Genomic DNA, 18,668 nt, shown 5'->3' with positions numbered 1-18,668 from the left:
AGAGAAGAAAAAAAAAGCAGAGCATGGACAAACAATAATTGAAGATACAGAGTTTACAGACAATCTTTGGTTACAAACTAAAGGTAAGCACATGCAGTCACATTCATAGAATAAAAGACAACAATGGATACTGTATCTGTATTGCGTATGTTGTTGGAGTTGTCCTGTTGAAATTGGTAAGTAAGTTGCATGCAGCAAACAATTCCTCTTATTGGCGGCACTCCTCCATTCCAGCTGACGCTTCGTCCATCAATGTGGTGGTGACCACTGACAGAAGAGACACCCTGTCCACTGCCTGCCTGGCGGATGTTGACTGAAACCCGGCCTGTAATTATTGAACGGAAAACAGGAAGTGCTATTACAATACCACTGATAAATAAATAAAAGGTATGTACGCTGTGTGGTTCAAAAAGTGACACTTTGATTTCCCTAATAGACAGTACAATATTTTTGAAATTGCGTGCTCTGTCTGAGTCACCTTTTTAAGGATCAATAAGTATGGCCAAAATATTATAGCGGATCTTTCCCCTCAAGGTGGGTGTACTACTGTGTTTTAGAACAAAATTTGACCTTCCCAGCAATGCTCCCACCAAGACCCTTACTAAAGCCAGTCGCAAAAATGTAGAAGAACCCCAATCATATCTCCAAAAACGATGCCTAGCAGAAAAATGGTTACAAAACGTACTTTGAAAGTAACAGTAGGCCCAAATACAGACCGTGGATTGTATTCAAACCACTTGCAAGCAAGCAAAAGTATCCATAGCCAGCATCGCTCCAACAGTGCTCTACAACAACAGAACCGCGTTGCAATAGAACCCCCCTAAACACATGCAATCCTGCTGCTAGGGCTAACCCTAACGAACCCTAACTTACAACAAGCATTTACAATGCAATGGTTTTGCCTTTGTTAAAGTTAGAGCTATTGGCATTGCTCTTGACATTATATTTATTTATGTTTTTTTAACATAAATAAATGGCATTGCCATTTACAATGCCACTAGCTTTATCTCTCGCAAATGACACACACAAACACACACAGAGCCCCCCCACACACACACCCATACAGAGCCCCCCCACACACACCCACACAGCCCCCCACACACACAGCCACACAAAGCTTCCCACACACACAGCTACACAGAGCCCTCCACACACACCCACACAGCACAAGCAGGCAACAGGGGCACACGGAGTGTAGAAACATTATATTACGTTCTGGACCCCGAAATTCTTCACTGCTCCTCACTGCAGAACAAAGGACGTACGGTGGTTGGATAGCGCGGTAGCACACCCCCAGTATTATTACCCCTATCAGGACATGAGACCAATTAAATTCCTAAATTTGCTAAGCTGTGAACACCTGACAACAAACAACGCTCTGAGCAGGGGTGGGATCCCAAAACTTCATGAACAATGTTTTCTCTCAAAATAATGTACAACATGCACTGTGAGAAAAGTCATCGACTCTGGGCACAGCAGTCAACAAATTAATAAATATCGCTCTTTTCCACAAACAAAGTAAAGATGTGCCGCCCAAAGTCAACCAAATCTTCGCAATGCTGAAATAAAGGATAAAAACGAGAGGAAGGAAGAAACTGACCAACCAAACTTTGTAGTGTAGAACAGAAAGACTGGAACGGCACATCAGAGGGATCTGGGTTGCCAAAAGATCAACCTAGCAGCCTGGTTCTGTACTAGCTGCAGTCTTCTGGTGAGATACAGTGGTATGCCAAAGTATAGAGAATTGGCACAGTCTAAATGAGAGATCACCATGGCTAAGACAGCCTGTATTAGTGCTTCTCTCGTGAGGAGTCTGCTGATCTTCCGAGACATCAGGTTCTGTTCTAATGTGCTACAGATGTTATTGCAACAAACAGGACCTTACTGTGCTCCCACAGCCTGCCTGCCTCTCACCTGGATGGTAGGAGGCCATCTCTTCCCCCGTGATGAATATGTATTTCACCGCGTACATAAAGTTTGCACCAACAGGGAAAGTAATTTATTTTCTATTAACCTCTGTGGTAAAGGTCCAATTTACTGGGAAGCATGGTCGTCCTTCCCTGTTCGAGGGTGATCGCTGCTTGGAGATTACTCAGTCTACAGATCATTCTCAAAATACATCCATCTTTTGATTCTATGGCAACGGTAACAAGTCATCAGGTTAACGCTTTAAAAAGTCCTTGGCACAGCAAAATGAAGAGTAATTCTCGTTCTCGGCGAGAACAGAACAATTACATCGCTGTGTTTCCGATTTCATTGACCACACACGGGCTTTTTCTGCTCACATCCATTCTGGAAAATGATTTCCTTAAAACGCTGCCCCTCGGTGACGTTGGCAAAATGTATCGGTCTATCACGTCAAAATTCTGCAATAAAGTTGCAGCCTGAATATGATGCATATTGATTTTTAGAATAAAGCTCCTCCCTTCGTAATCTCCAAAGCAGTCTAAGAAGCACTATAAAATGTAGAAAATGAATATTCACTGAAGGTATACTCACAAAGCTTTCCCTTCGTTAAACCAGTTATCAACTGGATTAATTTAACTCGTCAACCTTAGTAACGATATTTTTAACGTCAAGAGAAGTGGGTTACATTTATTAGGAAACTGACGATCATACGGGATGATAAATGTTACATACACCTGCCATACATACCACGTGTGTGTACATATATAAGATATAGATATATGTATGTGTGTGTGTGTGGGGGGGGGGGTATATGTGTATATATACAAGAAAATGCACATACATTTATATAAAAAATATAAATACGGTGATATATAGGCATATTTAAACGTGTAGTAAAATATGAGCACAGACATTAATTTCCAGATCGCTTATTAATAGATGATACACCGTTCCCTCCCCTTGTCATGACGATAAGGATTAACAGATGTACAAAGGGCAACAGAATACCAATTTTCACTGAAAGCAATCATTCTATCTGCTGAAGGACAGGGCTGCTCGACTGGAGCCAGGCAGGGTGATTTTCGAAGTTCCCTCCTGCACAGAGAGTGCCCCGGCAGCTACAATCACACACACAAGGTGCCCCTTAACACAACAGAGGAGAGCAGGTCGGCTTACACCCAAAGATGACCTGTCTTTGAAAATTCCACATGAAGGCACACGGCGGAGACGGAGCCACCCGGAATCGAGGCATGCGTCACCTGGGATGTCAAAGCTTTATTTATGGGCCATTACCGGGCACCGAGGTTACATGAAAACAAAATGATGGCCGCGTCAGCAGTACAAATGAGCTTTCTGCAATTTAGTGTTATTGCACGTTTCTGTGCAGTACCAAGGCACAGGCAGCGCGATAAATATTTAAAAATGCCGGAATGTTACCCGGGCTCGATACAGTTAACAAATGGAACAGTTAATAACACCAACCTGTCATTAGCACTGAAAGCAATCATTCTATCTGCTGAAGGACAGGGCTGCTCGACTGGAGCCAGGCAGGGTGATTTTCGAAGTTCCCTCCTGCACAGAGAGTGCCCCGGCAGCTACAATCACACACACAAGGTGCCCCTTAACACAACAGAGGAGAGCAGGTCGGCTTACACCCAAAGATGACCCGTCTTTGAAAATTCCACATGAAGGCACACGGCGGAGACGGAGCCACCCGGAATCGAGGCATGCGTCACCTGGGATGTCAAAGCTTTATTTATGGGCCATTACCGGGCACCGAGGTTACATGAAAACAAAATGATGGCCGCGTCAGCAGTACAAATGAGCTTTCAGCAATTTAGTGTTATTGCACCAGCCAGCGGTGGGACACAAAGCGGACCCCCTCTTCGGTATGTGACCAGCGAGCGCCGGTTCCCAGCTGTAAAACACATCAGCAGAAAGCTGCAGGGGCAATGCGGGCAGCAATAAAAACATTCGAGCAGACTGCAGCCAGCGGTGGGACACAAAGCGGATCCCCTGTATCCCCCCGCAGGGGCTCAAGAGCCTCCGTGGATCTCCCAGGCATCCCGTAACCGGCACACAAAGCCAACACATCAGCAGAAAGCTGCAGGGGCAATGCGGGCAGCAATAAAAACATTCGAGCAGACTGCAGCCAGCGGTGGGACACAAAGCGGACCCCCTGTATCCCCCCGCAGGGGCTCAAGAGCCTCCGTGGATCTCCCAGGCATCCCGTAACCGGCACACAAAGCCCGGCCATGCGGGCGGCCTAGCGCCCCTAAACATAGCCCCGGCCACGAGGAGGAAGACAGGTTGGGGCAGGGGCTCGGAGGGTAGGGGAGGAGGGAAAAAAACAAACAAATAAATCGACTCACCTGCACCTTGCGACGGCGGCACTTCTCGATCGGTCTGGGAGGCGAGCAGCGACAGGCTGGGCAGCCCAGACAGAGCGGCAGGTTGGAGAGGCACTTCTCCGGTCTCCCCGCGGGCGCCGCCATAGTGCTTGCCGTCTTCCTCTCCTTCTTCCCCGGGCTGCGGGGGGCGGGCACTTCCGGCCGGCCGCGCTAGGATTGGCCGGCCGGCCAGTCACGGGGTTAGGAGAGACGCAGAAGTGCCGGCAATGCCGGACCAGACACGGGGGCGTTCCCGGCGTCCCGTGACGTCGGCAAAAGGCAAAGAATGTCAGGAACGCCCCCGTGTCTGGTCCGGCATTGACGGACAGGCCCCTCGTCCAATGGCAAGGCTCCGTTTACGGAGCCAGCCAATCAATGACGAGGGCCGACCCAAAGCACCCTACAGTTCTCAACAGGATTTCGCCTGCGCGAAAAAGCTGCGCAGAGCGCAGCTTTCGCTAGGCAAAACCTAAAAAGTGCCAAAACTGGTGTTTCCTTATGGATTTTGTCCAACAAACTTCTAGCCGGTATTAGACCTTCCCAGGAATGCCCCAGGCAAGACCCGCCAACCCACCCGCAAAAAAACACCCGACACAACACCACCAAACAGCGAAAAAGCTAAATCTCATACTTACAATGTCTCTCGGCCTTCGGTCCAAACGCGGCGCTGTGCAGCTAGGTCGTCATCATCATCAATCATCATAACTCCTGTTTTCCACCACGGATTTCCTGAAAAGCAAATGCAATCAAGATTAGACTGTCGCAGCAGTGCTTCGACAGAGACCCCGGCCGCAACCCACCCACGAACAGCAGGAAGCCCCCCATAACGCTACATTGAGCAAGATGTCTGAAGAAATGGCAAAAAAAAGGCTGTTCCTTATGGATTTTGTCCAAAACACTTGTATCCGGTATTAGACCTTCCCAGGAATGCCCCAGGCAAGACCCGCCAACCCACCCGCAAAAAAACACCCGACACAACACCCCCAAACAGCGAAGAAGCTAAATCTCATACTTACAATGTCTCTCGGCCTTCGGTCCAAACGCGGCGCTGTGCAGCTAGGTCGTCATCATCATCAATCATCATAACTCCTGTTTTCCACCACGGATTTCCTGAAAAGCAAATGCAATCAAGATTAGACTGTCGCAGCAGTGCTTCGACAGAGACCCCGGCCGCAACCCACCCACGAACAGCAGGAAGCCCCCATAACGCTACATTGAGCAAGATGTCTGAAGAAATGGCAAAAAAAAGGCTGTTCCTTATGGATTTTGTCCAAAACACTTGTATCCGGTATTAGACCTTCCCAGGAATGCCCCAGGCAAGACCCGCCAACCCACCCGCAAAAAAACACCCGACACAACACCCCCAAACAGCGAAGAAGCTAAATCTCATACTTACAATGTCTCTCGGCCTTCGGTCCAAACGCGGCGCTGTGCAGCTAGGTCGTCATCATCATCAATCATCATAACTCCTGTTTTCCACCACGGATTTCCTGAAAAGCAAATGCAATCAAGATTAGACTGTCGCAGCAGTGCTTCGACAGAGACCCCGGCCGCAACCCACCCACGAACAGCAGGAAGCCCCCCAAAACGCTACATTGAGCAAGATGTCTGAAGAAATGGCAAAAAAAAGGCTGTTCCTTATGGATTTTGTCCAAAACACTTGTATCCGGTATTAGACCTTCCCAGGAATGCCCCAGGCAAGACCCGCCAACCCACCCGCAAAAAAACACCCGACACAACACCCCCAAACAGCGAAAAAGCTAAATCTCATACTTACAATGTCTCTCGGCCTTCGGTCCAAACGCGGCGCTGTGCAGCTAGGTCGTCATCATCATCAATCATCATAACTCCTGTTTTCCACCACGGATTTCCTGAAAAGCAAATGCAATCAAGATTAGACTGTCGCAGCAGTGCTTCGACAGAGACCCCGGCCGCAACCCACCCACGAACAGCAGGAAGCCCCCCAAAACGCTACATTGAGCAAGATGTCTGAAGAAATGGCAAAAAAAAGGCTGTTCCTTATGGATTTTGTCCAAAACACTTCTATCCGGTATTAGACCTTCCCAGGAATGCCCCAGGCAAGACCCGCCGGCGCCAACCCACCCGCAAAAAACCACCCGACAACACCCCCAAACAGCGAAAAAGCTAAATCTCATACTTACAATATCTCTCGGCCTTCGTTCCAAATGCGGCGCTGTTCAGCTAGGTCATCATCATCAATCATCATAACTCCTGTTTTCCACCACGGATTTCCTGAAAAGCAAATGCAATCAAGATTAGACTGTCGCAGCAGTGCTTCGACAGACACCAAAAATTACACACAAACCCCCGGAACCCCGCCAAAGAGCACCTCAAAGGCAAGCAAGTCAGCAAAAACGGCAAGAAATTTCCACCTCATATTTGGTCCAAAACACTTTTGTCCATTATTAGAGCTTCACAGCAATGGGCCCAAATCCGTCAACTCACCCGCAAAGAAGTACAACACCCCCACAAGTGCTGAGTCTTTCTTCATTGTGCGTAATCCAGCACTCTGCTTGGAGGGAAATCGCAGTCTGGAGGAGGAGGATAGAGGAGCATGTTCTTCAGAACTTGTGAACCTGAGGAATGTAGACTGCGGCACCTTCAAATCAATAAGCAAACAAGTGAAGACAGTTCTGATGATGGTCTTGTTTTTGGGATTAGGTGATTAAAGTTTGAATTAAATTAACTGTGCAAAACAAAGAAAGAGAGACACAAAGCACACAGGAATAAAAGTGAATAAGGACGAAAAAGAAAGTTCTTGATTGATTGTCTCATTTTCAGGGCTCGGTGTCAGGGAATAAGAACAAGATTTCGTCATCATACTCTGCGAATTCAGGCTGGATGAGGTCAGTGGCACCGAACAGAGAAAAAATCCCCTCATCTACGTTGCTGTCCTCCTCGTCTTCATGCGGCGTGCTTTCTCGTACTTTGTAATCTGGTGGTATGAGGTGCTGATTCATCTTGATCATTGTCAGCCGCTCCACATTTTTGGGCGAGAGGCGGCTCCGTTTGGGAGTTACAATGCCACCAGCAGCACTGAAAACACGTTCAGAAGACACACTTGCGAGTGGGCAAGACAAATAGTTTATAGCCAGGTTGAAGAGCTGTGGCCACAATTGTTTTTTGCCATGCCAATACTGCAATGGCTCATCATTAAGGAAGACCTCTGTTGAGTCATTCAGATAGTCCTGCACCATCGACTCAAGGTCATCAACTGTTCCTCCACTTTGCTTACTTTTTGCTGTGCCTGTGACATTTTTTCGAGAACCATACCCCATCAAACTTAGCCAATCCTCCTCCCCAGCCACTGTTAGTGTTGTCATTGTGTGTGGTGCAGATGATCCAGTTGCCGGTGTCTTTAACGGCTGAGAGGTCACTTGTGCCCCAGCCACAGGTGCAGAAGTGGATTCTTGTGACTGCGGATGGCCTGCTGATGCTGATGCTGATGTACTGGCTTCTCCTTCAATAACCTGCCGTTCTTTTTCAAACCTCTTGGCTGACCAGGCTAACCAATGTTTGTACTTTTGAACATCTGCATCAGCGAAAGGAAAGAATGCGTTGTCTGCCAGCGCCTTTTTGTAGCGTGGATCCAGAATAGTAGCACAAATGTAATGCTGATCTGAGTTGATGTTTTGAAGACGTTCATCACCACGTAGGCGATGTAATAATTTCTCAGACAAAATGAAATGTTTTTTTTTTTTTTCATCTTTTTCAAACTCAGAAGAAACCGCCATCAGTTGGTGCTCCAGTATGCACAACAATGGGATAGCTTTTCCCAAATTACAGTCCTCCTGGCTGACTGCACGCGTGAAGAACTCAAAAGGACGAAGCATGTCTGTCAGGCTTTTAACTATGGCCCATTGCGCCTTACTCATCCGCAGGTCCTCCTTCTGAGATGTAGCCTCTGTCAAGAAATAGTGATCGAGTACCGTATACTGCTCATACAGACGCTCAAGCATGTAGAAGGTTGAGTTCCAACGTGTTGCCACCTCCTGGATGAGTGCTTTCACTGGCATTCCACGTTGAAGTAGCAGTCTCCGCAGATGCTTCCGGGCCTTAAAAGAATGGCTGAAATGGTTGCACATTTTGCGGCAGGTGGCCATTACCTCGAACGCTGGACTCTCTTTATCACTCAAGAATTTTTTAACTACCAGGTTGATACAGTGCGCCAAACACGGCACTCTAACATGGTCACCAATGAACATGGCCTTAACTACATTGGCGCCATTATCCGTGGAAACATAACCAATCTTGCGTTTTAGGGGGGATAGCATTGTCAAGACCTTTTTGTCAAACTCTTCCAAAAGGTTTTCTGCTGTGTGACTTTTCTCCAAGCCAAACATGGCTAGTGTTGCATGTTTCCGAGCAGCTTTGAAAACTTGGTCCGGGTCAACACCTGCGTTTAGCTTTGCTTTAACACCTGAAAAAGAGACCCAGTGTGCAGTGATGCACATGTAATCATCGCCTGGGCCACTGGTCCACATGTCTGTTGTCAGATGTATTGTGTGAACAGCACTCTTCTGCAAAGCTGCCCCAATCGCCTGCAGCACATCTTCATGTAGTGCTGGAACCGCAACTCTGGCAAAATAGAACCGGCTCGGAACCTTCCATTTAGGGCAGAGCGTTGCAACTAATTCAAGAAAACCTACCGCTTCTACAAAAGAAAAAGGTAGAAGGTCCACAGCTAGCATTTTAGCCAGCTTAGTGTTATACAGACGCGTCAGTGGGTGGTTGCGTTCATATGGCACGTCTGAAGTAAGCATTGTTCTAATGTTGCCCTGGACCAAGCATTTACGGGCTGATAATGACTTCGTTGACCCAATTTTGCTCGCTGGTGAACTTTTGTGCGTTGGTGTCTCACTCGCTCCAACACTCTTAGTGTGCCTCACATTGGGTGTGCTGCTGACAGGGGTACTGGGTGTAAGGGAAGTGTTTGACACGTCTTCTTCCTGCTCGTCAACATCAGATGAAACATCAACGTTTCCTTGATTTTGGCCTTTCTTGATCGCAGCTAGGTGCGCAAACCATTTGACAGCGTGCTTTCTCTCAAGATGACCACTCTGGCCGCCGGTACCATAGTTGGTACCTGACTTACCACGACTAACTGCAAGCTTACAAAGGGTACAAATGGCAAACTTTGGATTTTTGGGACAAACAGTAAAGAAGTCCCAAACTGGGGACTTGAAGTGTCTGTGGGACCTGGAGGAGGCGGCGATACTGGTGGTGGTGGTCATGAAGCTAATGCCAGATGAAGTGGAGGATCTGGATTGCCCAACTTTTGTACGTTTTCCACTTTCACCGCCACTAATTAAGGTCGAGGTTGACGGAGGTCTCTTCTTGCCAGAAAGAAATATGGAAGCGGGACGAGTTGGTGTACTACTTAACTCCAATGATTGTGGTGTTTCCACTGCCTCCTCATCGACAACATCATCATCATCATCATCACGCGCAGCAGCTCTTCGGGCTAGGGTCAAAATGTCTGTTTGCTGCATGCCCGCTGGGGCTGCAGTGACCTTTATGATGACTGGGTCGTCGTTGGCAGAGTCTTCATCAGCAGCAGTATCCGCCACTTCTTGTTGAGCCTCATCACACTCCATAAGTCTGAGACTTTGGACGAGCTTCCTTTTACGCTTAAGTACCTTTGTTGGATCATGGTGTGCCTCACTCTCAGACGGCTGTGGTGCTGGTTCCCAAGTTTGATCCGTATCATCAGAAGGAGGTGTGCTTGAAGAGGATGTAGACACCACCCTTGATCTCTTCCTTGCTAGGGTTGTGGAAGACAATGAAGGATCATCAGGAGGAGTGGCTTCCTCAAATGATACCTCGCCTTGATTGTCGATTTCCTGATGTGCCCCTACTTCGGGAGGAACAACTATTGTGGGCACTTGTGACCCTCCATGCACCTCTGCTTGCGCATCTCCTTGCGCTGCCTCTCCTTCCACATGTACTTGGGCTTGTACTTGCACATGTGATTGTTGTTGCGGCTGTGGTTGTTCAACACTCGTCAGATGAGCTACAACAACCTGTGTTGATTGAGGGACATTGCTGCTGCTTTCTTGCGATGAGCCAACATCACTGGTCGATGGTGATTGAAGAACTATACTGGCTGCCTCTGCAGCACTCAAGGGCTTGGACTTAAGTTGGCGTGGTGGTGGTGGTGGCACTGAGCCCAATGGAGCGGGGGGGGGTGCTGCCAGCTTGGTCCCCAGCAGATCCCGCTGCTGCTGCTGCAGGCATACTTTTTTTTTTACTCCCAAAAAAAGGGGCGGGCGGCACACCAGTCTCCTTGGTAACTTGCTTCTTCTGCTCCTTACTGGCACCTTTCTTGCTAGAGGAGCTACGGGTTACTTTTTTTGGGGCCATCCTCTTCAGAGCAGGTCATCAGGCAGCAGTTGCACGAGTTGCAGAGGGTTCTGTGTCCAGACGTGACGTCGCGTGACGTTATGCTGCACACACCGCTGCAGGACTTCTTCCTGGCACTGGTGGTTCTCTTGAGTCTTCTTGTGCACCTAAAAGCAATGGAAGACAGAGGAACATCAGTTCAGTTATACACCCCAAAAATTCGACAAAACACAGAAAAATGAGCACAATCCCATGCCATCCTTGATGTTTACATTGAAGACACCCCACAGAAAGACTACGGACATGCAAGTATGCAACACTCACTACCCCTGGGCATAATGGATGAAAAGTAGGCAAAATAAGTGCAGGCCTCAGACACTGCCTCTCCTCAAAATGGCCCCTTACACCCCAGGCACATGTTGCCTGTACCAGCCAGCACTCAAGATGGCCACCACCACCACCCACATGGCCAGTCCACATCAACAGTACACCCCCAAAAAACAGAAAAACAGCCAGAAATCACCACAATCCAACGCCATCCATGATGTTTACATTAAAGAGAGTGAGACCACACCACAGGCACACTCAGTCCATGCACCACCCACCACCCCTGGGCAAAAGGCCACACCAGCAGCCCCCCAAAAACGACAAAAAACAATAAAATAAGCCCAATCCCAGCCCATCCATGGCCTCAATTATGTTTAAATTCAAGAAGACACCCCACAGAAAGACTAGGCCCATGCAACACTCACCACCCCTGGGCAAAGGGCCCCACCAGCAGGCCCAAAAAAACGACAAAAACAATAAAATCAGCACAATCCCAGCCCATCCATGGCCTCAATGGTGTTTAAATTCAAGAAGACACCCCTCAGAAACACTAGGCCCATGCAACACTCACTACCCCTGGGCATAATGGATGAAAAGTAGGCAAAATAAGTGCAGGCCTCAGACACTGCCTCTCCTCAAAATGGCCCCTTACACCCCAGGCACATGTTGCCTGTACCAGCCAGCACTCAAGATGGCCACCACCACCACCCACATGGCCAGTCCACATCAACAGTACACCCCCAAAAAACAGAAAAACAGCCAGAAATCACCACAATCCAACGCCATCCATGATGTTTACATTAAAGAGAGTGAGACCACACCACAGGCACACTCAGTCCATGCACCACCCACCACCCCTGGGCAAAAGGCCACACCAGCAGCCCCCCAAAAACGACAAAAAACAATAAAATAAGCACAATCCCAGCCCATCCATGGCCTCTATTATGTTTAAATTCAAGAAGACACCCCACAGAAAGACTAGGCCCATGCAACACTCACCACCCCTGGGCAAAGTGCCCCACCAGCAGGCCCAAAAAAACGACAAAAAACAATAAAATCAGCACAATCCCAGCCCATCCATGGCCTCAATGGTGTTTAAATTCAAGAAGACACCCCTCAGAAACACACTAGGCCCATGCAACACTCACTACCCCTGGGCATAATGGATGAAAAGTAGGCAAAATAAGTGCAGGCCTCAGACACTGCCTCTCCTCAAAATGGCCCCTTACACCCCAAGCACATGTTGCCTGTAGCAGCCAGCACTCAAGATGGCCACCACCACCACCCACATGACCAGTCCACATCAACAGTACACCCCCAAAAAACAGAAAAACAGCCAGAAATCACCACAATCCAATGCCATCCATGATGTTTACATTAAAGAGAGTGAGACCACACCACAGGCACACTCAGTCCATGCACCACCCACCACCCCTGGGCAAAAGGCCACACCAGCAGCCCCCCAAAAACGACAAAAAACAATAAAATAAGCACAATCCCAGCCCATCCATGGCCTCTATTATGTTTAAATTCAAGAAGACACCCCACAGAAAGACTAGGCCCATGCAACACTCACCACCCCTGGGCAAAGGGCCCCACCAGCAGGCCCAAAAAAACGACAAAAACAATAAAATCAGCACAATCCCAGCCCATCCATGGCCTCAATGGTGTTTAAATTCAAGAAGACACCCCTCAGAAACACTAGGCCCATGCAACACTCACTACCCCTGGGCATAATGGATGAAAAGTAGGCAAAATAAGTGCAGGCCTCAGACACTGCCTCTCCTCAAAATGGCCCCTTACACCCCAGGCACATGTTGCCTGTACCAGCCAGCACTCAAGATGGCCACCACCACCACCCACATGGCCAGTCCACATCAACAGTACACCCCCAAAAAACAGAAAAACAGCCAGAAATCACCACAATCCAATGCCATCCATGATGTTTACATTAAAGAGAGTGAGACCACACCACAGGCACACTCAGTCCATGCACCACCACCCCTGGGCAAAAGGCCACACCAGCAGCCCCCCAAAAACGACAAAAAACAATAAAATAAGCACAATCCCAGCCCATCCATGGCCTCAATTATGTTTAAATTTAAGAAGACACCCCACAGAAAGACTAGGCCCATGCAACACTCACCACCCCTGGGCAAAGGGCCCCACCAGCAGGCCCAAAAAAAGGACAAAAATCAGCACAATCCCAGCCCATCCATGGCCTAAATGGTGTTTAAATTCAACAAAACAGTTGTATCATGCACCCCTAACCAACCCTGGTCCTACTGGATACTGTGGCTACCCACAATATAATTTATTTAATGTTCTGAAAAAGTTCCAAAATTTTACTTGCAGCAACTGTAATGCCCCAAACAAACTTACTTGTGAAAGTTGATTTCTAATCCAAAAGTGCTCCAAAGACAGTCAAAAAGGCCTCAAATCCAAATATCCAGCAGCACCCACAAAAAGTAATCCTTCCAGCTCCAGATCCAAATGAAAGTGACCAGGAGATGGACAAAGCACTGGGAGGAGCCTGCTGGACAGGAACAGGAAGTTGGAGACTGTGGGGCACTTCCTTCCTCCCCCCCCCCCCAAAATGGACTCCTTGCAAAAAAAAGGCCATGCAAATGTCAACCTGAGGAGTGATTCTGATAAAAATCATAATTTTCTGAAGGTTTATCCTGTTTGCTGGTGATTTTCTTGTGCGAAATTGCAAAATCTCTATTTCGCAAGTGCGAGATTGTTCCTTTCCGCCGCAACTACGTGTTCGCAATTGCGAACTCTCGCGAGGTGTGCTGTGCAAGGTGGCAAGCCGCGAGTACGTATTCGCGGGCGCCAAACTTCCGCGGGAATACGCAGCAAGATCTAAAATGGCGCGTCACTCGCAAAGAAAAACAACTCGGCAAACGCTAAATGACGGAAAGTGAACGCCGTGCACCACGCCGCGCGCCGCAACCAAGCAAAAAATCCGCCGCGAGCGGATTCACGGATTTTCGACAAATTCGCGAGCGTTCGCGGATTGCGGATTTGCCGAAAATCCGAAAAATCCGCGAGCGGAGCGGATTTTACGCCCATGCTTAATTACAGCCTGTATCCCATCCAAACGAGCTATTGCTAAAAATGAACAACTGAATAATGTTGAAGTGATGAAGATAATGATGATCGATATTGATGATGAACATCCTGACTATTTCCATTATGAGGTAGCTTCAGCTAAATGCTAAAAGGGCCGTCTGTCGTAATTTGGCAGCACCTGAGTTAGCATTTAGCTCAGCTATACGAACTTTCAACATTAACTTGACCAAACGTGCGGGGGCCATTTTGTATTTGTCGGCTTCCATTTTGAATGAACATGCGGCCTCGTGGTCGGCATGCCCTTTTGTCCTTCCTCCATGCCAATGACCATTTACCTTGCCCGGTAACAGGCTATTTTTAGCACTGGTCAAGCTCACGCATGCGTACTCGAACATTTGGATTAATGAGTGGTCACCTCTTAGGAATGTTCGCCGAAACTGACCAGTGGTACTAAACTCCTCCCACGAGTTGGCTGTGTTCCAAAAATGCCCTTATATGTACCTAAAACTGTTCAAACGTATACCGCCTACCTTTTTATTACTGTTAAACTTGTATAAAAGAGGTCGCGCACCGATGTTCTGTGTGATACTTCTTGCATTGCCGAAGGGTGCTGTAGGAATGTACCACCACCCCATGGGGTCTTAATAAACTTGTCTTTTGCATTTTCCAGTTTCCGTGCCAACTTCTATTTTATGGTGTTCGAGAGTTTTTGCAGAGTATGTAGACCTGGCAAAACCCAATACCACACTCATAAATTGTTTTATTAAACTCTTATGCTCAAACCAAGGCAATGATATAAGGTATGCTAAAAGAGATAAGTTATTTTCAGTAAATGCCATGTTAACAAGTGCAAGACTCAGTCCAGATGAGTAATCACATACATTCATTATTTTCTTGTATGTCAGATGTCTTAAAGAACCTCATCAGCCTTCATGCAATCGCAGATATAATTCAACATGGTTCCCAAATTTCTTTTTATTTCATTTATAAAGTTTTATATAGCGCGAACTTGATCCCGAAGGATATCAGAGCGCTTTACAATTTGAGGCAAAGGTAACAAATCAGAACATTAGTCTAACATGGGGAATCTAATGGGCATTGTAGACTGACTTACAAGCGCACGCACACAGGCATACACTGACTTACAAGCACACACAGGCAAAGACAGGAAACCCTAGAGATCCTAGCAGCGCAAACCTCAAACTGGTGGAGTTCGCTGAGGCTCACGGCCTAATCGACATATGGGGAATCAGGTACCCGACAGTGCAACAATACACATTTCATTCAGGAGTGCATAATAGCCTTTCCAGACTAGATTACATTTTTACATTAGCAACGGGACAGACAGGGGTGACTGAGATCACACGCCTGTCCAGGGGTATATCGGATCACTCTCCAGTGCTCATTACATATAAAGCCTCCACCCCGAGACGGAGCAGGCTGTTTCCTTTACACCCCGGTTACCTTAAACACCACAAGAATAGTAAAGAACTCCTCAAAACGACAAAACTTTTTGCGGAAAACCAGCACTCAGTCCCATCCCTGACAACATTGTGGGAGGCCTACAAAACAGTAATACACGGACAGGCTATCTCACTAGTCACGGCAACATCAGATTGAAACTCTAGAGCGGGATTGCCCCTGGCCGAGGCTGCACATGTTGCCGAAACTGATGAAGACACGATACATAAGGTTCGCCGAGTGCAACAAGAGTGCAAGGCATACACATCTGGGAATACCCATCGAAGTGAAGTCTTCTGCAGACAGTCTTGCACTTAAATTTCTGAACATGCTTCCTTATACAGATACTCTGTATGAAGCTTTACACACAGCTACAAACATAGGGACTAATTTTAAAGAAATACAAGTTTCAGGTAACACTATCTTCAGCACTGTAGACTATTCTAGTTCTGAAGACAAAACGATGCTGTGGGCAGTGTGTCAGGGACTGTCCGGGACTATGTGGGAAACACAGTCAGGGACTTAGGCAAGGACTGGGCACTGGGTAGAAAACGTACACAGGAAGAGGAGTACAGCGCTGCCCAGGATCATACAGGGAGTCAGAGGAGAAAGAAGGATCCAAAGGGGAAGCCTGTGCAAGTGAACAAGATGGGTAAGACTCAGAAAGGAAGGGCACTCACAAGGCATTCAGACTAACTACACCCAGGACGGACGTGCAAGACATATATATAATAAAACATTAACAATAAAGGGGGATGTGGGGTAAAGCACTCAGGAGCTCCACATGGTAAGACTGAAGCTCAGTAAGTTTCTTACCCGCAATTGCTGTTACAGATACTGACTACAAATACCCACATGTAGGGTATGCATGCAAAGGCAGGGTCTGTGGAGCTTATACCTATAGTGATGTTATAAATGTAACTCAAAGTCAAAACTCACAGTTAACAAGAAACACCACCTAGGTAGTCAGCGGAGCCCACGGATCCTGGCGATCAAACAGGAAGGCGCAAGGCAGTAACAGCAAAGGGGTAGAACTAAACACAAGCACAATAGACAAGGAGCTAGCAAGGAGGAGTGCTTAAAAGGAAAGGAAGGAAATGACAGGGCACACTTGGCAGAAAGCAGGTAACAAACATACAAGGTAACAGAAGTAAGACAGCAGAATAGAAAGGCAGCAAACTAGAACTGGAACCAAGGAAATGGGAAGCAAGCAGGGACTGGAAAGGGATATACGAAGGGGAGGCTACAAGGGTATACTAGAATAGTGCAGGTTAAGGAATCAAGAAAACAAAGTAGCATAGAAGGCAGTGCTGGGGCAGGAACAAGAAGTGGGCTAAGGCTCAGGAGTCAAGGCAGCACTACAGACAGGGCTGGTTCAGGAAGAGGGAACTACCAAAGCTTCAGGAGTCAAGGTAGCACTGCAGGCAGTGCTAGTTCAGGAACAGGGAAAATACTAGAGCTCAGGAGTCAAGGTAGCACTGCAAGCAGTGCAAATCAGGAACAAGAAATAGCTAAGCCCAGGAAAAAAGAATAACTATAGCTCAGGAACTCGTGAAACAAGGTAGCTCTGCAGGCAGTGCTAATTCGGGTACAGGGAATAGCTATTGCTCAGGAACTCAGGAAACAAGGTAGCACTGCAAGCAGTGCTAATTCAGGAGAAGGGAAACTGCTGCAGTTCAGGAACAAGGAATACTAAGGCTATGGGGTCAGGTTAGCACTGCAGGCAGTGCTAATTCAGGAATATTGAAAACAGCAGCAGGTCAGGAACAAGGCATAATTAAAGCTCAGGAAATACTGGAAACAAGAATAGCAAAAGCTCAGGGAACTCTGGAAACAAGGATTGGTCTCACCAGTAAACAGTTACAATGACCAACCTTTGCCTGAAGGGAGCTGGGGCTTAAAAGAGCTCACAGTAATCACATGCAGCTGGTGTGAGCAGGCTAGCAGCAGCTAGCCACAGGTGAGCTGAATTCCTCCTCCCATCCTTGGCCTGCAGGGGTGGAGACAAAGCAGTGAGCAGGGAATTCTGGGTAATGGAGTTTCAGGCATGAGTAGGCTGGCTTTAAGTCTAAACAGGCTGGCTTTCATAAAACCCGACATGGATTGGGAATGGATGTCAATTCCCAAATAGTGTCCAAATGGCTGGAAGTCAAGATATGCATGCAGGGGAGTGTCAGGAAGCATATTAGAACACTGGAGAGTCCCACAGTTCAGCCCCCTGGTGGTGGACATGAGAACATAGGGAGCGAATCGTGACACAGTGTGCCTGAGCCGAGACCGAGCTGTGCATCAGCTTGCCCTAGTTCTCAATTAGAGCTTGCTCTAAAAGTGAAGGTAGCGGCTTATGCCGATGACATACTGATAATGACACAACAACCAAAGACCTCAATAGAAGCACTCATGTCAACAATCAGTGAATATGCCGAACTATCAGGGTACAAACTGAATAATGATAAGTCAGAGTGTAAACCACTAAATATTCACTGCTCGAAGGAAGTAGTAACAACAAACATGATTCCAATCTTAGTTTGCTATGCAGAACAGATGAGTGATTATAAATCTGATTTCTTCCCCAGCAGAGCCGCTATCGGACGACAGTGACTAATGTAGGCATAATGACATGGCAGGGTCTTTGCCACAGCACATTCCATCAGAGGGACAAGGAGGGGTTTATGAAGTTTATATTCTCATGTACAATGTTGTGCCACGCTTGAATGAATCTAGATTGATGTTGATGCCCACGAACGAATATTCATTGCTGTATTATATAACTGTTGATTCATAATAAATTGTCAATATATATATATATTTTTTTAAATCTGATTTCTTTAACATATATTTTAGTCAACTCTCTGATGATCTTTTCATGGAAGACTATTGATCGGTATAGTAAAGAAGGAACTCATTTTGCCTCGATCGCCTTCAAAGATTGACAAAAAGCGGGTCCTCCATAGACATTTAAGAATATTTTAACTGACTTTGCAATAACTTGAACCTTAATTTTGGTATCTAAAATGTGGTTTGACCATGTAAGCTTATAATCTACAGTTAAGCTCAAATAAATATAATTTGCAACTTCTTGCAAAAATGTTATTATCAATTTTAAAATGATTCCAACATTTACCAAAAAACATGATTTTCATC

The sequence above is a fragment of the Lissotriton helveticus genome, chromosome 6, assembly GCF_964261635.1.
Source record: "Lissotriton helveticus chromosome 6, aLisHel1.1, whole genome shotgun sequence".
Taxonomy (NCBI): domain Eukaryota; kingdom Metazoa; phylum Chordata; class Amphibia; order Caudata; family Salamandridae; genus Lissotriton; species Lissotriton helveticus.
This window is presented reverse-complemented; position numbering follows the sequence as displayed.